Below are 23,816 nucleotides of genomic sequence, written 5' to 3'. Positions count from 1 at the left end.
GGGTTCGGGCCCCGCCCCCGAGCCAGGGAGGGGCTGGTCAGCGGGGGCGCAGGCGCGCCGAGTGGACGGCTAGACTCGCGTCCCGGGGCCCAGTTGGAGCGGCCGGCCGGCGGGCTCTCCCAATTGGCTGCCGCGGGGGGGGCGTGGCAGGGCTGGCTGGAGCCACCTTCTCTCGCTCCCGCCTTTTTCGGGTTCTGCCCCCTCTCCGAGAGCAGCGCTCTGATTGGCTTTGGGAACCACATCTCAGAACTTCGGCGCTGCAGCTTCGGGCGTCTTGGCGCCGGAGGCTAAAGGACAGGGGAGGGCGCGGAGAAGTTGGGGACTGGGAGCGGCTCCTGATTGGTCCTGACATCTCGGGGGCGGAACCAGGACAGTGTCCTTAACTGACCTCACTCTGCGCCACCACCAATTTCCCCCTCCTCTCGGCGTCCTTGCAGGTTTACCCGCTCTGACTCTCCGCCCCAGACTTTCCCTGAGGGCTGCTCGGCGGTGGTGCGCTGGGCTCCGAGGGCCAGCGAGCTCACCCCGGGCGCCGGCCCCGGGAATCCCCTGTCCCACCACCTTCCTTTACTGCTTCTCGGTCCTCACCCACCTACCCCCCGCCCCAGGTTTCAGTCTTGGATCCAGATGTTCGCATATTTGACCTGATTCCAGCCTCAGCGCGAGAAGGACAGGAGAAGGGCCCAGGGTTTGGGACTTGGGACAGGGGAGGCTCAGGCTGCTTTGACAAAAAGCAGGTTCCCGGAGAAAGGGTCTCTTGACACCTCGGAGGGAGACTGCCTCCGAGACAGGAGACTTCATCGAAAGTCCACTAATGCTCGGATGGGAGAAGGGCTGTGCAGGCAGCCACCTTGGTTTTCGCTGTTCTGACCTTCCATTCTCCTATCCATCCCCGAGCCCAAATATTCAGACTTGACCAATGAGCGCAGGCTCTTGCAGGCCTCACCGAGGGGCATTGCTGGAATATGAGCAGGCTCGTACTTCTGGAACCCCGAGGCATCCAAGTTATATAGGTGCACACAGTTTTCGGGGACACTGAACTCGCCGGTATCCTTAGGAACCCTCGTACCAAACAGTCTCTCAGGATGGGACAAAAAGGAGGCAGAACAGCGTGAAAGGGAGCCGCGATACCCACAGCGGCCTCCAGGGGGCAGCATCGACCAGGACATGGAGTTCTCGGCGCGCTCCAACCGTTAGGCTCTGCCGCCTTGTGGGCTCAAGAAGGCCGGCGAGGCCTCTCCCAGGCCTGCTTCACGCTGAAGCAAGTGAGGGACCTTCCCTTCAGTCTAAAGACATTCAGTCTTTGACCTAGATGGGCCCTTGTGATCCCCAGGCTGAAACGTAACTTCTGGCGAACATCACCACCTCTCAAACTTCTTTCCTTTTGCTCATGATGAGCACACTGGCCTATCAGAAGCATCTGGGATCACTCCCTGGGATAGAACTGTGTCAGTGTCCTCCTTCCCTTTGCTCATCTCTAAGACCAGTGTCTGTACTGGTACGAGGGTCCCCGTCCTTACCTAGTGTCATATACAAAGGACTTGGAGATGTCCTTATGGGTTGTAACAGTGCCCCAACCCTGTTCAGGGGTTGCTGTCTTTTAAAGAAATATCATTTCCCTCTATTTCTCCACCTCTGTGCCTTTGGCTTGCCCTGAGTTATTTCTCAACTGGGTCTGGAAAACATTTACTTGGTGTTCAACAGCTCTGTTTCTGCATAATGTGGGGGTGCCCACCTCAGCATCCATTTCAGAATGTGGACCTGTGCCCTGAGGACAAAAGAAATGAGAGATCTTCCTTTCTTCCCACCCTATCAGTATGGCCCTACCCACCCTCCATTTAAGAACGATTGCTTTTCTACTTTCAGGAAATCAGGCATTAGGGGAAGCAGGCAAACTGGTTGAGTTCCAACATAGATTTAGGGTAAAGATTCAAAGAAAGAGGGAAAAACAAGACCAAGACAAAACTTCGAGGGAAGAATAGAAATTAACTTTCTTCATCCTGGGAATACTAGACACAGCAATTCCTGTTGCATTTTAGAGTGTTTTCAGATCCCATTCATTAAACCAAGGCGTATTTATTGATCCCCTTCTCTGTGTTCTGTGATGGGCACTGTGGGTTCAACAGAGCATAATCACAGTGCCTGATCTCATAGAGCTGATATTTCATCTCATTGCATTCACACACCTGCCCTGTGAGGAGGCGGTCGTCCCGAACCACGTGCTTGAATAAGTAATGAGTCCAACACCACACAGCCGCTCATGGCTTAAACCCGCTGTGCCCACGTTTACCTCAGTCATGGAGCTGAGGAACTGCTGGCTGCAGAGAAAAAACAAATCTTCTCTAAGAAGAGCAAATTATTGGAAGGATATTTACAGAATTAAAGGAAAATCTGAACAGGCAGGCTTTGGAAAGGACAGCAGCCAGGTCAGTTCCAGGATCTAGATAGCAGGGACCAATGGTCAGAAGGCTTGTGGGCAGGGAGCAACGTGTTCTCCTGACGGGCTCCCTTTCTGCTCTGAGACCTCACTGTCCCTAATGCAGGCCTCTTAACCAGGATCTCAAAGGATCTGTGAATGAGGATGGAGAAAAATTACATTTTATTTTCACTAACCTCAAACTGAGATTCAGCCTTTTCTCCAGTGATGAGTGTAAGCAACAAACCATGACAGTAACTTTGAGGTTGTGGTAGTGGCTAGACCCACCACCAGATCTAATGATCACACAGTTGTTTTTTATTTTGATAACTGTATTTCAATATGATTGTATTCCTTTGTAATCCTATGTATTTTATTTTATGCGGTTGAAAATGATTCTGACACTCCACGGACTTCCACAGACTGCCAAAGGTGTCCAAAGCCTGAGAAGTTTAAGAACCCGTAATCTCCAATAAGATGGTGTAGTTCCCTGAACTGCATTATTTTACAACCGTGGTAACTGGGAGAGTTTTCTTCATGTTTAAACTAAACGTCTGCTTGTGGACTTCTGCCCATATTTTCTCGTCTCCTTCATAATTACTCAGTTCAATTATTCATTCATCAAATGCTTAGGAAAGACCTCTTTTGTACAAAACTATGCTACTATGTGCGGAATAATCCTCACTTGCCATGGGTTCCCTGGGGCTCCCAGTCTGGTAGAGGAGCTGGACTGTCCTCTCACATGGGCCCCACGGGGTGCCGCTCACCACGGGCACGGCAGAGCGAGGGTTGCCCCGGGCGCAGGCAGTAAGAGGATGTGTTGTCTGTAGAGAAGTGTAAAACAATACTAAAACTGACTTTTATTGTTACCATGCACCAATAATTCTATAACAATGTTAGTGACAAAATACTCCTCCCCATGGTGCAGCACCGCCCCCCCACCGCCTTGCTTGGTGTGCCACTGTACACAGGAGAGTTTAACTAGGTCCAGTTTATACACGCGAGCGCGCACACACACACACACACACGCCTTTTGAGACTTCCCTTTCTCCTCCTCAACTTCCCTATCCCAGTTCTCACCTCACTCCACTTAGGGTGGGACCTGCAGAGCTGCTGGATCGGCCAAGTCCAAGGTGAGGGTCCCGGCCCTCTGCCTAAGCCCTGTGCCCACTCTTCTGGAGTGACAATAATGTAACTGCCACATATTGAGAGCTTTCTCCAGTCCAGGCACTGCTTTTATTCCCCCACTTTGTTGAGTTTCTTCATTGCACGTTTCTTTTTCTGTTTGATTGATGTCATCTCTTTCTTCTGTCTCCCATTTGCTGTGTTTGAGTTTGATTTCCTAGTGTCTCAAGATGAACCTCAGGTCATTGGTTTTCAGCCCTGTCTCCTTTTCTGACATATGGATTTAATGATATAAATTTCCCTCTAAACACCGTTTAGTTGGATCTAACAAGTTTTGATATGTTTTATCTCTTTCTTTCATTACTCAGCTCAAAAGATTTTCTAATTTCTATCATGACGTCTTCCTTAATCCAAGGATTATTTAGAAGTATATTGCTCGATATCTAAGCAGTTCAATATTTTCTTATCATGTTATTATTGATTCCTACCTTTCAGAGAACATACACTGAATGGTTTCAATCTTTGGACTTTTTTTTGAAGCTTGTTCCGTGACACGGCATGGGGTAATTTTGTTAAACAAAATTTGATATACAAAAATTGTGGATTCTTTTGCTGTGGGGGGAAATATTCTGTATTTATCAGATAGGTCAAGTTGTTAATTGTGTTCGTCAGATGTTCTGTATCCTTACTGATTTTTCCTTGGTTTTTTTTTCCCCTATCAATTATTGAAGAAGGTGTGTCTTCCGCTACGAATGTGGATTTTTCTACTTTTCCATTTAATTTTGTCAAATTCCATTTTACATATTTTAACCTATGTTTTTGGATACATATTACATTGGGTTTGGGAAAGGCAAGGAGTCATGAGTATAAGGAACTGTGATATCCCATTGTCTCTCAAATGGAATTAGGATCAGGGTTCAACTTATCTTTAAGTTCAGGATCTGGATCAGAGTCAGAGAGGTTGACACTGCTGCTGGGGGATGGGGTCTGCTGGGAAAACTGCAGGACACAGCTGCATAGATGACCAGGGAGCACTCAGGGTGCGGGGTTCTCATTCAAGCGCCTAAGGATCCTCAATATAGATGACAAGTAGGAGAGGGAGGGGCAGCAGCTCCTTGAAGGGAACAGGGATAGGCCAGGCCTGGAGCTAGTAGTCACGGGGCGGGGTCCTCACATCTGCACAGAGGAGACTCGAGAAGATATCTTCCCGTTTGTATCCCAAGATCCCATGCAGCGCCTCCCTGTAAGGACAGAGCAGGGGATGGCTCCTTGGCCTCTGGTTGGCCTCGTTAATAGTCTAGTGTAAGTCCTGCAAATTTAGCATCTCTCGGCATTGTCGCCAGCTCTCCTTTATGCCCTGGGCTTGAGCCCCTTGGCAATTGCTTTTGATGTATGTCCTTTCCGTTCCTCATCTCCAGATGTACCTCACATTCAAGGATTCCTTCAAGAAAATTCTGGATTTCCTGGTTGATCCAGGGTTTAATTAACTTGACTGAAAGCTTCTCTGGTCCTGAGTTTCTTTCTCCTCCTTGACTTTTTGAAGACTTCTAATAGTTTTACTGGCAAGTGTCACTGTCTCCATTTCTATTCCTGAGTTTTCTTTGCAGCCACAGGGCCTAATCCAGGGCCTGCAGAGAGCTGACACCTGGTCTGAACTGCTAGAATTGAGGTGAGTAAGGAGGTCCCAGAGTGTATACATGTGTTTTCTGGTCTCCAGCTGCTATTAAACGCCTTGAGTGTGACTGAGTCAGACCCACCCCACAAAGTTTCCCTTTTGATTGACTCAAGATAAACTGATTTGAGACTTTAATTATATCTGCAAAACCCCTTCCCAGAAGCACCTAGACTAAATTTTGATTAACTGGGAGAGGATGCACTAGCGATCAACAAGGGCAGTGATTCCAAGGTCCCTGGGCCCCACATTTCCAATCGTAAAATGTGAGGTTGTTACATTTCTACAAACGAACTCTCCTCCCCGCAATTCCTTGCCTGAGTTAAAGTAAATGGTCCAGCAACGTCCTTTGGTCTTGGCATCCGAGGAGCCTCTGTGACTTGGGAGGAGCGGCCTGAATGGAGGCTTAAGGGAAGAGACTAGCTTTCAGCTGGTTGAGGGTGAAAGGGCAGTCAGGGTCCTGCCCTTTCTGAAGCACAGACGGAACTTGGATGTCAAAAGCCTCTGTTGACCTTGGGGGCACCGAGGAAAGCCTCTTATCTTCTCAGCCTTTCCTCCCTTTCTCTTGGGGTCTCCTCAACCTGATAATCTGTAATCACATCCCAGGCTTGGGCAATGATTTGATGGCCACCAGACCACCTTCCATCGAGGATTTGGATATGATAATCGGTGTCCTTCCATATTCCTCAAGGACACAGAGTCCACACCAGCTGCCTGCCTATCAAAGAGAAGGAGCTTCCTAATCTGTCCGAACTTGGAACATTCTACTCAAAGGTCTTCTCTGATCTCGTTCAGCACCACTGGCTCATCCTCAAAATCCACAGGATGAAGCATACTTTTGATGATGATAACCCACTCACAGTGCATTCCGGAAAGCCCACTATCCTCTCAAGTCTCCGGTCCACTTGCTTTTGTTACAGAGAGCTTCTCCTCACAGACTTTGCACCTGTTTTTTGAGGCATCTTATCCCTCCTTCAGTTGAAATTTTGTCACCTTGACACGTAATTTGTAGCCTCTAGTTTCATCTTCATCTTTAATGCAAGATCTGCAGATTTCCTCTATAACATGCATCTCCTTTAAGATTTCTTTGATTATCTTTGTAAAGCTTGAGCTTAAATTCTCCTGAGGATCTCTCATAATAACGCAAAACTTGCATATAAGCTGTATAAATTCATGCACGGTAATGTCTGGAGGCAAGCCAGTTGTATCATTTGTATTTCTGTCTTGATTCCAACTTTCTTTTATCTCCCCTCTTTTTGAGATCAGTGAGCTTGGAGTTTTTCTTTGCAGAGGCTCCTCTGCATCCCCAGCATTGACATCTTGTATGTTCTCAGTAGAGCTAGACACGGCATCACTGGAGAAGCCGTGGTTGGCCTGATATGTAGCAATGAAAACTTCCGTGGTCTTGAGGAACCAAGTCCTCTTGTCCAGATCCCACTCATAGGTGGTGTCAGATGGCTGCTGCCCGAGAAAATCCATTTTTTCCACCAGGATCTTCTTGAGTGTCCCTGGCATCTCCATATAATTCTTGCATTTGCAACGGCTCATCAAACTCGTCGTTCCCATCCAAATGGTTGCCACTTGTCTTTCTAACCCAGCACAGGGGCAGCATCCAGGTGAGTGGCTGCTCCACCAGGCCTGGGAGCCACCACCAAGCATATCTGAGGCGATTGCCCAGATTCTGTTTTAAACATTTAACACACTAAGTCACTGAATCATCACAGCGACCCTGTGAGGTAGCTGCTGTTGTTTTCTGCACTCTACAGAAGAGGAAGTGGAGGCGCAGAGGCCTTGCCCAAGTTCATAGACAGCTCGTGCATGAGACAGCTGGGATTTGAATCCCGGCAGGTCTGCTCTAGAGGCCACATCCTTAACCTCCACTTTTTATGGCTTCCAAGAGACTAACTGGATGAAAGCCAGCCTGCCTCGCATCCCTGCTTTTATCATTTAATAGTGGAAATGAAAACTGCCAGCCTCCTACTCTATTTCATTGTTGTCTCCATGAGACTCCCTCTACACTTTCTGGCCGTGACCAGCCCTCCATGTGCCCCCTCTCTAAACTACCCTCACGCTCTTCAATAAGCTGCAAATCTCCTCATACCCTTACTTCTCCTTGGAGTGCTCCCTCCACTCTCTGGCTTTAACTGAAATTGCAATCTCCCTTGAGGGCCCTACCTCCTCTGCAGGCTTCTAAAATGAGAGCTGTTTATTTTCTTATAGGTGAGGGTGTTTCCTTGCTCCAGATTCCTGCCTCCAAACTCCTTCTCCTCTGACCCCCAGTTTCTAGTTTAAAATAGCGCTCTGCCTCCCAGGCTCAGCCATGGGGCTAAATTGCCCTCTTTCTTTCTCTTTGCTGCCGTCTGCCACCTGCCAGACCTCTCCACCTCTCTCCGGGGGATGCTGGCACCTGGCTCTCTATCTCTTCCCATCTCATTGTCTGCATGGAGGACCCATTCCTCACCTGGCTTCTCAGCAACTTGGTGGCTTCATTCCCAGGATCTTCTCTACTCCAAATCAGCCACCCATTCTCATTGGCACATCCCGGACCTTGTCATCTGAAGCAGCCCCTCCTCAGGAATCACTCATTCAAGCAGTTTGCCTCAGCTCCCATCTCCTAACCTTCCATCTATCAGTCTGTCTACTCCTCTCATAACCATTTTTCAGTCTCCTGGGACCCCTAGATCAATGATACCTCCCTTCTTCCATCCCATCAGCCCCTCCTTATCTAGCTGCAAGTGCATGGCCCTTCATTTCATCGACTCTCTTGACAGTATGCTGAACTCCCTTCCCCGTCTATGTTTTCATCCTTGGTACCTATCTGGCAAAACCTCAACCCAAGATGAGCCCAATGATCTGTTTTCTTCAGGATTTTACTCTGATAACTGAGAAGTGTTGGAGGAAGTCATACAACCAGGAAATGGTTACCATGCCTCATTTATGGTCATCAACCCTAAGGAGGGCCCAGCATTGCTTAGTGACTCGACCACAACACTGGTCAACAGCTACTTTAAACACCGTGATCCTGGAACCTATGAGGCTCCCCTCTCTCTCTGTCCTCACTCTCAGTTGATGATCTCACTGTTACGTCACAGAGAAAACCGAAGCCATCGGAAGTAAACTCCCTCAACCCCCTGTTAGCACACACTTCATCTGTACCTACCCTCTCCTTGTTCTTTCACGTTAGAATACAGCAGTGGTTCTCTAACTTTGTGAGCATCAGAATTGCCTGGAGGGTGTGTCTTAATGTCCTGATTCAGTAGGTGGTGGTGGTCGAGGATGGCTAGAATTTTCATTTGTAACTAGTTTCCTGCTGTGCTTGATGCTGCTGGCCTGGGGACCCCACTTTGAGAACCACTGGAGTAGAGACGCTGCCCTCCTCCTTCTAAGGCCAGTCTCTCTACCTATGTTCTGCATCCCCTTTCCTCAATTACCCCCTTTTTTTCCCTCCTGAATCTTCAGTCTCTCTCTCTCAAAACAAAAAAAAGCCAAAGCCAAACCCCTCCTCCATCTCGTTTCATCCTCTAACACTCCCTGCAACTCTCAGCCGCCTCATCCAGCCTCACTCATCACAACACACACAGTGCTCCTACCCTGATTGGATCCTGGTTTGAAAAAGCATATAAAAGTCATGTTGGGGTTAGTCGGGGGGAATTTGAGCTTATTCTGCATGTTGGATGATAATAGGGACCACTTGTTATTTTCTTAGCTGTGATCAGGGCATGTGGTTACGTAGGAGAAAGTCTTTATTTTTAGGAGATGTATGCTGAATTATTCAAGTGAAGCATCATGACTTCCTAAATTCTCACAAGGTTCATGAATATATATAAATATATAAATATTTGTATGTGTGTATAAACGATCATTATTAAATCTAAGTAAAGTGGTGGATATACAAATGATAATTGTACTATAGTTTCAATTTTTCTGCGTGTTTGAAACTTTCATAATAAAAAGTTGGTAAAAAATTCTCCTTCTCTTCCCTCACTTCCACTCACTTCCCACCACTTTCAGGCTGTGTCCACCTCTCTCATGCCACTCAACTGCTTTTGCAATGACCTTCATGTCACTAAATCCATTTTCTAATTTTCCCCTACTTGAATTCCTACCCATGGTCAACGTTGTTGACCAATTCTCTCTTGAAACACTGTCTTTCTTTGGCTCCCAGGACTGAGCACTTCCTGGTTTTCCTCCTCTCCCTCTGGCTGCTCCTTGCTCCTCTGTTGTCTCATCCTGGTCTATCTGGCCATATTGCCACTCATCAAGGCCTGCGAGCCCTGAACCCCTCCTCTTCTCATGGTACGCTCTCCTTCCAGAGGGTCACACCTGGCCCGCAGCTTCAGTTGCTCAGCTGGTTACTCTCAAGTTTTTGTCTTTCCTCTGATACTCCAGACTTGTGCGTCTGACTGCCTACCCGGCATCCCTACGGGGATGTCTCACGGGCACCACAAACAGCATATTCGACACTGAATCATGATCTTCCTCCACAAACACTTCCATCTTCAGATCTGGACCACGGGGTCCTGCCCTGGCCCACATACTTTAGGGGGCCTCACCTATCACAACCCACATTTATTAAATGACACCTGGGCACCTCCGTCACTTGGGATCCGGCCCTCAGTGCTAGCACAGCACAACCCGAAACCCTGGGCATCTGCTCTCGTAATTGACACTGTTCAGGCCCCAGAGAAATGCTTCTGCAATCTCTTGCCTTGTATCCTAGAAACAAAAGATGACTACAACTGAATCCTGTGCAAGTCTGAGGACGTGCCTCTGTCAGATTCCGAGGCACACGCTGTTTTGGAGCGTAGGGAGGATTTAAGCAGTGGAAGCACTTGGGTAAGAGAAAATACAACTTAATGGATCTGTCAAATATTACCCCTCAAACAGCATGGTAAAGTATCATTTCCCATTTGTGTTGAGAGTCCGTTTGTCTTGCTTCTCTTTGTGTTCTAAGGTATCAATTTATGTTGTGCTGCATTCACAATAGTTGCAAATGACAGTTGAGGAACATTTTGCAATATTAAATGAGTCTTGTTACTGTTAAATTTGTATGCATGTAGGTCTAGACATAACTTTTGTGACATAGGATATTGATTCTCTATATTGGTAAATGGATGAACATTGACTATACTAGATTATGAATAGTTTGATTTCTATAAAATTATTCAATAAAATTTTTTTAAAGTAAGCAAATAGCTTTATTTAAATTAGTTTGATTTAAAATATTAATATTTATTGATTATAATTTATATTTTGCCTTTTTCAATAGATAATTTTGAATATTTTAGAAGAAAATAAGTTTGATAGACACATTAAAATGATTTTAAGATTTTTTACATTTACATTTACATATTTTGGTGAAAATACATTTAAATTTAGTAAACTTTGGCTACAATTATATTTTATTTTTAAATCCTAGATCATTGAGAATGAGTACACATTGAGATCATGGTAGAAATAGCAATTATGAATGTGGAACTCAAAGAAATAAGCTGAAAATAAAAAAGAAACAGAACATCTTCATGGAGGCAATCTACTTAAATTTTTATTTTTTTAATTTTTAATTTTTTTTAATTTTTAAAAACTAAGAAAAGAGTACAAACTGAGGCCACATATATCTTCACTGTTTTAATCAGTAATTAAATTAGGAAAGAATATGAAGTGGCATGGATTCTATCTGACCTGTTCAAGTGTAGATTTGATAAAATAATTTTCTGGCTCATTTTCATCAAATCTACAACCTGAACAGGCAGATTAAATCCATCCAACTTCATATTCTTTATTTGTATTCTTGTTCTGGGCCCCTCAAATGTCAGAATTCTATCTCTTCCCCTCAGGATGCTCGCCACCTGCCCCACCCCCGCCCGAACCCAGTCACGCAGGGTTAGCAGCCAACAGCCTTAGCTAAGGTTTCAACCAACTGCCAGAATCAGCTGCCAGACACGTGAGAGAACAAGCCTTCAGATGATTGCAGCTCCCGGTCACTGAGTCACTTCCAGCTCGGTCCCCAGACGTTATGGAGCAGAGACAAGTGGTCCCAGCTGTGCCCTGTTCCAAACCTAACCCACAGACTCTGTGGGAGGTAATGGAAGGTTCTTGCTGTTGTAAGCCTTGAAGGTTTGGGGTGGTTCGTTACGCAGCAACGGATAACTAACACACCTCCTCAATTCTCTGGAGTCAGCTCCACCCCCACCACCCTCCCACCTAATCTGCTCTTACTAAGGGAACCACAGTTGGATCTTCTCATTGCCAAATAGAAGGACGTTTTCCATCTTCATTTCATTTTTCTTTCCTGGAGCATTTGCCCCTGTTGACTACCCTTTGAAGGTTTTTTCTCCGTTGACTTTTGTGAAACTACTCTCTCTTTCTCTCATTTCTCCTCCAGCTTCTCTGGCTGATCTTTCTTAGGCTACTTTCCATGACTTGGTCCATGTCCCTTCTCTCCTCGTCTGCACACTTTTCTCGGGCACTCTCATACCCCTGGCTTCAACTACCACTGCTATGCTGGTGTCTCCTGATTGTATATTTCTAGCCTAGATTTTTTTCTTGAGCTCTGCTCCCAGATATCTGTCTCCAGAATCTCTCAAACTGAGTCTCCAGTTGCTTAAAAATTAGTGTTTCAATTTAAACTTATCAAGCAAGCATTGAATATTCCCAAATTTGAGTTTGTCTTTTCTCCCCAACCTACTCCTTCTCCATTGTTCCTGGTTTCAGTAGATGGAACCACTGACGCCTAGTTGCTCAAGCCAGAAACTCAGAAGGCCCCCAGGCTCACTCTTGCTCTTCTCCCAGGTTCTAATGATCAAGTCCTAGCCATTTCATTTTCCAGCTCATCACCGTCTCTGAATCCCTCCAACGCTGCTGCCCACCTGCCTCTGGCTTTTCCCCAGCCCCACCAGCTCCACAGAGGCGAAGCCCACACACTTCCTGCAGTTTGCAGCCGTTGCTCAGGACTTCTGTTCAGTCTTGACCTACTCCCTCAATCTTGCCTCTTTCCAGCTCCCAATTTTTGGCCATATGACCCCAACCTAAATCTCATCTCTGGAACTTTGGATTCCAGGTTTTGAACCCAGTTTTCCCTGCTGGTATGTGCTTCAGAGAGAATCTTTATCCTGGTTCTGCCCCTAAACCTATCTCCCAATCTGAGCCACCTGGTTGGTCCCAGGCAGGCTGTGCCAGTCCCCATGAGGAGGGGATGCAGCACTGCTCAGGGGTCCTCACCTAGACCTTTGGCGATGTCTCCTCACTGGTCCTCTGCTCCTAGTTTTGCCACCTCCTCTTTAGCCCCTGCTCCTCACAGGAGCCAGAGGGATGCTTCTGAAGTGGACAGCGGAACACCTCACTCCCCTACTCGCAAATCCTTAATGGCTGCCCCCACTTCGGGTAAAATCTCCGCTTGTTCATCTGGCACACAAGGCCCTTCAGATCTGACTCAGTATATGAAGCTGTAGCCCCTACAACATAGTGGAAAGAGCACAGGCTTTACAGGGCTGCTTCAAATCTCAGCTCTGCCATCTGTTGGCTGTGTGATCTTAGGCAAGTTACCTAACCTCTCTGGGCCACAACTTTCTCATGTTTAAAATGAGATAGTGATATTGTGAGGATTAGTGATTTATATGATTTTTTGAAGCATCTGTCACAGTGCCTGACACATAGTAAGTGCTCAAGAAATGTTAGAGATTATTATCTTCCATCCTGCCCATCTTTGTGCTTTATGCTCCAGCTGGCAAAACTGACTTACCTGGGGATCCTTTAAACAATTTTTTTTTATTGAGGTAAGATTTGGTTTATAACATTACATAAATTTCAGGTGTACATCATTATATTTCAATTTCTGCATAGACTGCATCGTGTTCACCACTGAAAGTCTCGTTGCCATCTGACTCTGTACAAATGTTTGGGGATGCTTGATCACGTCATACTTTCCATTATCCACACTATGCACATGCTTTTCTCTCCATCTAAAAGTTAACTACTCACCATCCACTCCTCCCTACACACGCACACACATACACACAAAGCCAATGTATGCCTTTTTTAAGAATTAGCTCAAATCTCAAATCCTATGAAGCCATCTCTGACTCTTCTAGGTAGAGTGAGACCTCTTTTTTCTAATGCTGCCTGTTTTGGTTCTCTATCGCTGCTCAACAAGCCGCCCTAACATTTAGTGTCTTTAAAGCAGCAGAAACTTATTGTTTCTCACAATTCTGCAGTTTGACTCGCAGTTCTGCTGTATTTAGTGTTGGCTGGTGTGCTGGGGCAGTTGGATATTCCAAAACAGCCTCGCTCACTTGGCAAGCAGTGATGTTGGCTGCCAGCTGGAGCTCAGCAAGTGTTGCCCTCTGTGGGCCTTGGTTCTACTTCACGTGGGCCTCTCCCTGTGACTGCTTGGGCTTCCTCATAGCATGGTGACCGGGTTCCAAGAAGGCATGTTCCGATTGGCAAAAAGTGGAAGCTGCAGATCTTATAAGACCTAATCTCGGCAGTTACACATCACTCCTGCCACATTCCATTGGTCAAAACCGGTCATAGGACCAGCCCAGATTCAAGGAAGGAGAAACAGACTGTACATCCTGATGTGAGGAGTGACAAAGCATTTGCTGCCGTCTTCAATCCACCACGCTCCTGCTGCCCTCTGTTACCCACCTTTATTATAGCTCTAATTACGTTGTGTTTTCAAGATCCGCTCATGCATCTGTCTCTGTGCCAACCTCCATCTTAGAGCTCAGAAACTGGCAACCCACACAATTATTTCACTTGGTTCATAATGTGCTTTTATTATTCTTTTGAATTAATTGCAGCACTTAAAAAAATGAAGAGGTTTTACAGAAAAATTGGGATTTATAGTTTCTCTTAAAAGGAATTTTTTAAATGTGACAATGCTAACTCTGAATTCCTACATGGCAACACCCGACCAGGACCTGCTGAGTCTCCAGGTGGAGAGAGTGCTCTCCGTCTGTTACCACCTCACCCTGGCACTCTGCACGGGACCTGCCAGGTCCTTATAGGAAGGTGCGTTCGCAACCTGTGATTCAGCTCCTTGAAGGCAGAGTCTGGGTCTTCTCAGATACTGAGCATTTTCATTGTCAAGTGAGGTTCTTAAGAGATTTTAGAAGTTGAGATTAAAAAGGAACTTATATGCAGCTGGAAGTGATAGCTAACAACACCATCATCTTCAATGACAGCAGCAGTCTCCTGGAGCACTCGCTCTAAGCTCGTGACTGTTCTAAGTACTTTAACTTATTTGACTCTCACAACAATGTTATGAGAAAGGCACTTTTAATATAGGCATTTGATAGATGAGGAAAGAGGCACACAGCAGTTAAGTAGCTTGCCTAAGATTAACAGGTATAAATACGAGGAGAGAGACCTCACATGGCGAGGAGAGAATAGGTAGGGACGTCAGATGGCTCCACCTCCAGAGCCAGCATCCTTGTACTCTTCTAAAGAGATGAACAGCTAACTTTCATTTATCATTTTTCCATTTACTGGCTCATTTAATTATCACAACAACCCAATTAAGCAAATCCTTACTTTTACATTATTTCTTTTGCTTTATATCTTTTCTTTAAAAATAAAAAAGCACTACAGTGACAGCTAAAGTCCATCCCATTTCTTTCCTTCTGCAGTGGTAATTAATCTGAAGTTGTTGGAAATAATTCCCATGCATATTTTGTATTTTTAACAAATCTGATTTTTTCCCTAAACACGTATCATTGTTTTGTATATTTTTAAACTTACATAAACATCATACAACATCCATTTTTGCAACTTTCTTCTACTCATTATATTATATTGTTAGAATATAGCTATAATTCATTTATTTTAACTACTGTGCAGCAGTCCATTGTAAGAATAAAACCATACCTTTTTATCTACTCCTTTACCTTAAGGACAGGTTGTTTCCACTTTTTCTTGACATTGTAATGCCCATTCTTATCCTTGCTTCTTTGTGCCCATGGCACAAATGTTTTTCTGAGGAACACATCTAGAAGCAAGCTTGCTGGGTATTAGCTGCATTTTCAGCATTAAGTATTGACAATTTTCTCTTGAAATTTGTTATAGCTGTTTACATTTCAATCTCAAATGTATGAGTTCCTGTTGTCCCACATTTTTGTCAACACTTGGTGTTACCAGAGTTATTTTAATTTTGCTGATTTAGCATGTGTAAAGTCGTATCTCATGGTTTCGATTTGCGTCTCTTCATTACTAGTGAAGTTGAGCATCTTTTCATATGTTTATTGGCCATTTGAGTTTCCCCTTTGGTGCTTTGCTGCTGATATCTTTTTCTCATTTTCGCCTGCCTTGTCTTTTTCTTATTGATTGGCAAGAGTTCTTTATAAATCCTGGATACAAATCCTTTGCTGGTCATATAGGTTGTAAATATTCTCCAAGTCCGTGGCTTGTCTTTTTATTTTGTTGTGATGTCTCTTGGCTTATAGAGGTTAAAAAAAATTTTTTTAATGTAGTCATATGTGTGCATCTTTCCTTTATTTGTGCTTTTTGAATCTTGTTTAAGAAATCCTTCCCTGCTCTAATATCACAATATATTGTCTTATATCTTCTTCAAGCAGTTTTAAGTTTTGTTTTTCACGTATTTAAGCTATCTGAAATTTATTTGGGGGTATGTTGTAATGTAGGGATCTATTTTTCTTTCCCATTTGGATAGCTGGTTAACCTGACACTTTAACAAATAGCTCATCCTTTTCCACTGACCTATGTCACTTTTGTCATATGCCAAGTTCTCATATCTTTGCGGGTCTGATTCCAACAAGTTCTTTCCTGTACCAGTGGTCTACACTATTGGAGGACCACACTGCCTTTACCACTTGAGCTTTAGAGGGAAGCTGTGATATGTGGTAAGGCAAGTACTCTGGTATTCCTCCACTTCAAATTTGTTTCGGCTTTTCTTGGGCATTTACTCTTCCATAAAAATTTTAAGAACAGCTTATCAAGTTCCATAAAACATCTGGCTGGGGTTTTGATTAGAATTGTACTGAATTTATAGATTTGAGAAAAATTACCATCTTCATATTGAGCTTTCCTCTTCATGAGCATTCTTTTGTGTCTTTTCAAAACATTCTCCAATAAATTTTTATAATTTTCTCCATAAATATGCACATATTTTGTTATGTTATACTTATTCCTAAGTATCATACAGCTTTTGTTGCTATTACAAATGGTACTTTCTTAAAACAAAATCTTCCATTTGTTTGTTGCTATGATACAGGCAAATTGGTGTTTGCATATTCATCTTGTCCCCAGAAAGGGCTGTACTGGTTCTGTTTGTGGGTTCTCATAAATTGTCTTTGTCAATAATCAATCAATCATTTATGTATAGTGATGGCTTTATTTCTTCTCTTTCTTATTGTACCAGTTTAGACTCCCTAACACGAGTTGAATAGAAACAGTAAAAACTAATATTCTTATCTTGATATTGGATGTTATTTTCAATTCCTAGTTAGCTAGATTTTTTTAAAATGATGAATTAGGGTTAAACTTTATCCAATGTGTTCTCTGTACCTATTGGGACGATCGTGGTTTTTTTCCCTTTAATATGTCAATGTTGTAAATATCATTTATAGATTTTTTAAGTAGATCATCCTTACATTCCTGGAATAACCCCTGCTTGGTCACACACACACACACACACACACGTACACACACACACACACACTTACCTACATATATACACACACTTGCACAAACTTTACTGGATTCAGTTTGCTACTATTTTATTTAGGACTTTTAGTCTTATAAGTGAGATTTTCCTCTTTTACCGTTATCTGGTGTAGTTTAAATAAATAAATAAATAGTTCCTTTAAGAGTTGGCAGAATAATATACCTAGGAACCATCTAGGTGCTGTGTGCGTGTACATTTTTAGCTTCTCATTTAATTTATTAGAATTTATAGATCTGTTCAGGTTTTTAATTTCTTCTTGAGTCAGCTTTGGCTCCTTTCATCTAATTTCCCCACCTCTTCAGGACCAAGACCTCGTCTCCTGTCCCCGGGTGGCTGGAAGCACTCAAGCCCTGAGTTAACAGAACCCATTCCCTCCAGCCGCCTTCTGGTCACCGTGGCCACAGTCAGCTCAGCCTCCAGCTTTCAGTTTCCTCTTTGTTTCTGGCACCTGGAATTTTACTTTCCTTTTGAGAATTCAGTCATATGTTTAATTTTTTTCATATTTTATCCAGTATTTCTAGATGACGGTGCTTTTAGATTTTCTAATTCCTCCAACTTGCTTGATTTCGAAGTTGTTCCCATTTTATGTAAGCTAGGGTTCCGAGTGGTTTAATAGCCTGCTGAAGGTCACACCGCTAATACTTTTAACCTTGTTATTGAATCCAGATATTTTGTTTCTGAATCCTGTGCTATTGCCTCATTATTCCATGCTGGCTTCTGAAGCCAAGGAGCCAAGACCAGGAAGGGGCACTAAAAAACTAAAGGGAGAAAGGTTCTCCTAGGCAAGGTGGAGGTGAGGAGGGTGCCGGAGAGGTGGAGCTGGGAAGATGGATGACACCAGGAAACATGGAGAAAGGAATGGTGCTAAGGAAATGGCATATGGGACTCTTGGGCGGCAGCCGCTGGAGGGAAATTACGGCCTCAATCCACCCTCTCTGAAATCCTGAAATATCTAGCCTCTGCCGCAGATCCTGGCGCATGTGCACCCATTCAACCAATATTTCAATATTTATGGAGTGTCCAGGGAATAGCAAGAGTGAGCCTCTGCAGTCGTGGTGCCCACCCTCAGGGAGCTTACAGTCTGTGGGGAGACAGACATCAATCAAATAATCACCAACAAATATGGAACTGAACTGTGCCAAGTGCCTCCAAGAAAGGTGCACCTTGGTGTGGGAGCCCAGAGGAGGGAATTGGACCCTGAAGGAAAGGATAGGGTACCTTCCCTAAGGATGTGGTAAAGGAGCTGAGATCCGAAGAATGAGGAGCTAAGAGAGAAATGGAAGAAAGCACCTCTCAGGAGGAGGGCCCAGCCTGGCCGCCGCTCTCTGCGGGAGGAAGCGGGACACCGACAGGAAGTGGAGCGCTCTGCGCGAGGGAGAGAGGAGTGAGTGGTGGGAGATGAGGCTGGAGAGGCCGACACGGCCACACCTCGCAGAGCTTTAAAGGCCAGGTTAAGGACTGGGGTCTTTAACCTGAGATCAATGGGAAACCATTGAATGGGCTTCAGCAGGGTGCCTGAAACAATCAGATTTACATTTCAAAGAGGCCTCTGTTACTCAGGTGTGCTGCTCACAGAGAACGCCATTCCCAGCCTCTCCAGCCATCACGATGATTCAGAGGAGAACCAGATGGTCCAGGTGGTAGCTGGACAAGGGAGGTGGAGGGGTGGGAAAGAGACGACATACTTGAGAGAGTATAGTGGATACAATTGATAGGACTAGATGCTGGGTTCAATATTGAGATGCTGAACACGCCTAGATCAAATCGGTGGAAGGCGGGGGCTGCATCATATGCCTGTTTGTAATACCCAGGTCCCAGAACAGTCCCTGACACGTGGTGGACTCAATACATATTTCCTGAAAGGGTGAAACTGATTAGCAGTCTCTCAGTGACCCTTTTATCCCTCCAGTTCTTTAATTCCTTCGTGTGTGTGTCAGTAATCAGCCTCTGATACCTCCTAGGGAGGACTCTGCCCAGTTCTAAAGAGTATACTTTGGGGGAAGTTAATACAAGAGCTGAGGTCTACCTTATCCTTTAACATGAACAGTAACCATAAACTTGCTGTGAGTGTTGCCAGGGAGTGACTCCCCCAGCAGAACCTTCTAAAAGGGTGAATGATGACAGCGCTCTCCTCAGTGCCAGGCTGGGCCAGGGGCACCAGTCTGGAAGGGACTCTGCTGTGGGACTCCCTCCTGACTCTTTGTTCAAAATCAGTTTGCCAACACACGAAGAAGACAGTTAGCAAGCAATTTTGTGGAAAAAGTGCAAATGGCAGGACATGAAGTGCTTGTGTTGGCAACTCAGTGCCTTCACAACACTGGGGGAAACTTGTCAACTGAAGAAGAAATGAGTGGTTCCCCGGGGATGTTCGTACCTGAAGACATTTGTTTCTAAGTTTTTCTGAGATGTTTCTTGTGGGTCTTGTCTCACACAGCCCTGCTGTCTTTTCTCCACATTCCAGAACCTCCCACTTTCTCCTCCAAACTCCTTTGGCTTTTCCTCCGGTCTCCATCTCCTCCACATCCCTGCCCTCTCCTTGGACACCTGCCTCTGCCCTTTTGCACCTTTCAATAGGAGGCCTCTGTACAGCTGGAAAGAGCAGCCTCCATCTGGGCTTTATTCCTAGACTGAAGTGCAATGAAGGTTTTAGGAAGCCCTGGGGTCCTGAAACAGGGCCTAGCAAGGCCAGGAGTAGGCATAGGGAGATGGCAGCATCAGACAGGTGTGCTGGGTGTAGCTTTAGCACCAGAGGCAAGAAGCATCCAGAAGCCTCGGGGGAAATGAGAGGGTTGGAGGGGTTAGTGGGGGACTAGGATTTGATGGTGGGCGTTGTCATGGAGATCTATGGGGATTCAGTTATCTCTTTGAAATGATCCCTTCAAAAAAATCCCAGGGAATCGGATCCATCCATGAGGCAGCAGGACCCAGACATCCTGGTTAAATGTCTCAGACGGAGGACAGAAGATCAGAAGTACAGAGTCCTTTCTAAGAAACAGGGAGAGCTCTTTCCCAGGCCGGGAGCTCTCTGGGGAACTGGCACGTTGGACTAGAAGTGAGGTGGACCTGGCCATTCCAGCTTTGAGTAGGTCCAGCAGAGACACTCTGGCCACCCAATGTGGTTGCTCTGAAAGTTGCTCTGGCTGGGGTGTGGTGGAAGCTGTGCTCCATTATGCCTCCCACAGAAGAGGCAGTCATTCCAACTGCCCCTCTACCCTCCTAGAGTGCTGTGGAGTTGGGGGGCTGGCTCCCCACAGGGGCCTTGACTTGGCCTCCAGATGTCCCCCCCTCCATGTTCATCCCTGTGCTCCTCACCAGCCCTGGCCTGTTGTCAAGGTCGATGGGGACTCTGAGTGAAGCCACAGCCGCCAGAGCAGAAGGGCCTGTCCCCAGAGCGGCCCTGCAGGTGCTGCGCCAGGCCGGAGCTGGACCGGAAACTGCACTCGCAGTCTTGCCCCTGTGGACTCCCTGGTGCCACACAGCCCTGAGCTCTGTCTGAAGCCCTTGCTGCACTGGTCACAGTGGTGGGGCCGCTCCCCCCGTGGTCCTGCTGGTGGTGTTGCAGGTTGGAGTAGCCAGAGCCCTCGGGATACTGGGGGCAGAAGAAGGGCTTCTCATGTGCTGCACTGTGTGGCAGCAGGCTACTGCCCGCACCTGAGGGAAGAGCACACCTAGCAGGTGTGGGCCGGCAGGGACAGCAGAGGAACCAAGTGGTGGACCCACTGGTGGGCCACGAGCCAGGGGTGCTGGCTGAAGCCATGGCCACACTAGCCGCACAGGTAGGGCTTCTCCCCTGTGAGCATCCGTCCGTAGGTGCTGGGCTCAGCGGACACTCTGGGTGAAGTGCTTGCCACACTCGGGGCAGGGGAAGCTGTGCTCACTAAGTGAGTCTTCTCACGATAGACGAGGCTGGGTGGCTCCTGAACCCCATCCACAGGTGACACAGACGTAGGGCCATGTGCCTGTGTGAACAGTGGTGTGCTGCAGCCGGCCAGAGCTCTGGGGAGAAGCCCTTGCTACACTGGTGGGCATGTGTGTCGGGGGCTGGGGCAGGTAGGAGCTGTGGCCACACCGGCTGCAGGAGCAGGGCCTGTCACCCGTGTGGGAGTGTAGGTACAGGGTCAGGCTGGGCCCCCTGGCTGAAGCGCTTCCCACATTTGGGGCACGGAAAGGGGAGTTCACATTCCAGGCTGGAAAGGGGCTTCATGGTGGGGGGTGGGGCCTCTGGTAGGAGAAGTTGGAAAAGGTCAGTTGTGACAGCTGAGGGGTCAAAGGGTCCCACAGAAGATAGGGAGCTGGAGATCTGTCCTGCCTTCTCCTCTTCCTTTGCTCCCCGCCTGCCTGTCGGGGGAGGGGAGACTCAGGTGAGATCAGCAAGGAGGAGGGGGAGGCTGAAGAGACAGAGGTGGGAGAGCACAGGCCCCCCACCTGAAGGAGGGGTTAGGGACTTTGGTGACCCTTCCCTTCCCCCCAGGGTGAAGTGTGGAGTTGGTGGGGGAAACCCAGGGCACAACTTGCCTGTGAGCAGTTAGCCAGGTTTTGAGGGCCGCCAGGCAAGGACAGAGCCCTCAGAGATAGGCCTCACCTGGCAGGGGTCTCCTTAGGGCACTTTCTCTCAGGCTCCTGGGGCCCTGGGCTCTGGGGCTCAGCTTCTGCATTCAGACACATGGTCTGTTCCGGTTTGGGGTCTCAGAAGCCTGAGTTAAATGGGGGGGGTAGGTAAGGGACAGAAAGGCTCACCTTCTACCTCTCCCTCAGGCCCCCTCCCCCAAAGATTCCCTCCCATCCATCTCAGCCTGGTCCCACATCCTTTGTGACCCCCTCCTGTATGGGACACTTGCCATTCACCCTATGAAGAAGGGAGCTAATATGTCACGGAACATCTCGGGCAGTGGTTTTCAGCCTAGGGCATATCAGAAATCACCAGGAGGGCTTGTTAAGACACAACTGCTGGGGCCAACTGATGGCGTAGTGGTTAAGTTCGCACGTTCTGCTTCTGCGGGCCCGGGTTCGCCAGTTCGGATCCTGGGTAGGGACCTATGCACCACTTGGCAAACCATGCTGTGGCAGGCATCCCACATATAAAGTAGAGGAAGATGGGCACGGAGGTTAGCTCAGGGCCAGTCTTCCTCAGCAAAAAGAGGAGGATTGGCGGCAGATGTTAGCTCAGGGCTAATCTCCCCGCCCCCCCCACAAAAACACAGCATTAAAACAAAACACACAATTGTTGGCCCCACTTCCAGAGTTTCTTGTGCAAGGTCGCTCAGTTTGCAAGTGGCTGGGCAAAGATCCCCACTCAGGTCTGTCCCATTCTAGCATCAACCTTTCCTTCTTTCTCCACATTGCTCCTTTGCAATGTGGATATTCTCTTACATGTATTTTGTTCCTCAACAAAGTAGTCGAATTCCCTTTTGTATACTTTGTATCTTTCACTTTGCCTAACCTGTACATGCAGCCCCAATTGAGGGACCGAACTAACCCGGTGGAGCCAGGGGTGGAACAGAATTGGAGCTCCCTGGCCCTCCCGCGCCCCCCTCCCCCCCACCCCCCACCCCCAGCCCCTGCCGGCATCCGAAAGGAGAATGCCCCTTCAGGGAAAAGTAGTTATTTTTCCTTCTGGGTGGGTAGAAGAGACTTACCTAGGGAAACGGTTTCGTGTGTCTCCCACTTGGTGTCACCTAAATAAACAGGCTTCTCTGTGAAATTCATAGTCATGGGACAGAGGAGGGTAGAGAGAGGGGGCAGGAGGAGAAATGTGAGAAGTGGAGAGAACTGCAGGGCGGGGCGAAGGTGTCGACTGGGGAGCCGAGGAGGGATAGAGGGGCCCCAGAGGGGAGAGATAGGGGGCCAGGGGCCGCAGGGGGTTCCATAGTGAAGCCAGAGGGCGGCGGAACAGAGGCAGAAGAGGCTGCCGGATGGTGAGGGCTGGGGAGAAGGAGGAGCGCGATCCCAGGAGCCCCTGGAACCAGAAGAGAAGCCAGGTTCATTCCACACTCTTCGGCTTCCACCTCGGTTTCTCTCCCGACTCCTTCCCATCTGTTTCTCTTCCTTGAAACTCCGGGAGCAACGCCCTTCTTCCTCTTGCCCCAACATCCCAGGACTGCCACACCCCCTGGATACCTGGGGTCGGAGAGAAGGGGAGCCAGGATCAGGGTTCCGTGGAGGCGGGTGTAGAAGGGGGTTGCTGCGAGGGTGAGGTGGGTGTCGTCCTTTTCTGCAGGGCAAGAGGTCTCCGGGTGCGGGGAGCGCCAGGTCCCCAGGGCTGCGGTACTTGCCGAGGCTGGAGGTTGCCCCATGAGTCCGCGGTATTAAGGGTACTAGGGACTAGGGGAACGAACGGGAAATCTGAGACGTGGAGTGGGGTGCCCTCGGGTCGGCCGGTCAGATCCAGAGTCTGCCTCCTCTGTCAACAGGGCAGAGAACCGAGGGAGCCGCAGGAATTTGGGGCGGGTCAGAGTGGGGGCGCGAAGGGCAACGGAAACAGGAAATGAGAGGCGGAGAGGCTGAAAGCGGGAGAGGGAGAGTCAGTCGCTCCTGGAGCGGCAATTCCTCCCCCTGACCCCCCGTGCTGTTTGAGACCGGCTCGCAGCCGTGCGCCCCTTTCCCCAGGCCCGGGCTTGGGGCCCAGCCTCGCCCGCGAACTCGAGGCCGGGAGGCAGCGGTGACATGACTTGAAGCTCCCACCCCTCTGCCCTCAGCCGCCGCCGGGACAGGCCCAGAACTACGACTCGGGGTGGCCCTCCCCCCAGCGGCCCCGCGGCTCGGCGGGCACCGGCTCGCGCACTCTTGGGAACTGTAGTCCGCGGCGCTGCCCGCCTTCTCCGGGAGGCCGGCAGCTCGAGGGAGGTTCTCGTAGCCTCCCCACCTCCTTCTCTTTTTCTTTCCAGCTACAGACACCGGCTTCCCGCACTGACAAGGAATCA

The 23,816-nt window shown here is 47.6% G+C and overlaps 1 long non-coding RNA gene and 1 pseudogene across 1 annotated transcript; both read right to left on the bottom strand.

Annotated features, from left to right (window-relative positions):
* Positions 1-5,707: 5,707 nt before the first annotated feature.
* On the bottom strand, positions 5,708-9,631 carry LOC103541180 (17S U2 SnRNP complex component HTATSF1 pseudogene; annotated as a pseudogene).
* Positions 9,632-16,931: 7,300 nt separating this feature from the next.
* On the bottom strand, positions 16,932-23,326 carry LOC139077296 (uncharacterized). The gene is made up of 3 exons (XR_011529682.1): positions 22,533-23,326; positions 21,479-21,590; positions 16,932-21,234 (listed from the first exon to the last, which is right to left on the bottom strand). It is a non-coding gene; the product is annotated as an uncharacterized lncRNA (long non-coding RNA).
* Positions 23,327-23,816: the final 490 nt, after the last annotated feature.

The sequence above is a fragment of the Equus przewalskii genome, chromosome 19, assembly GCF_037783145.1.
Source record: "Equus przewalskii isolate Varuska chromosome 19, EquPr2, whole genome shotgun sequence".
Classification (NCBI taxonomy): domain Eukaryota; kingdom Metazoa; phylum Chordata; class Mammalia; order Perissodactyla; family Equidae; genus Equus; species Equus przewalskii.
This window is presented reverse-complemented; position numbering and strand designations above follow the sequence as displayed.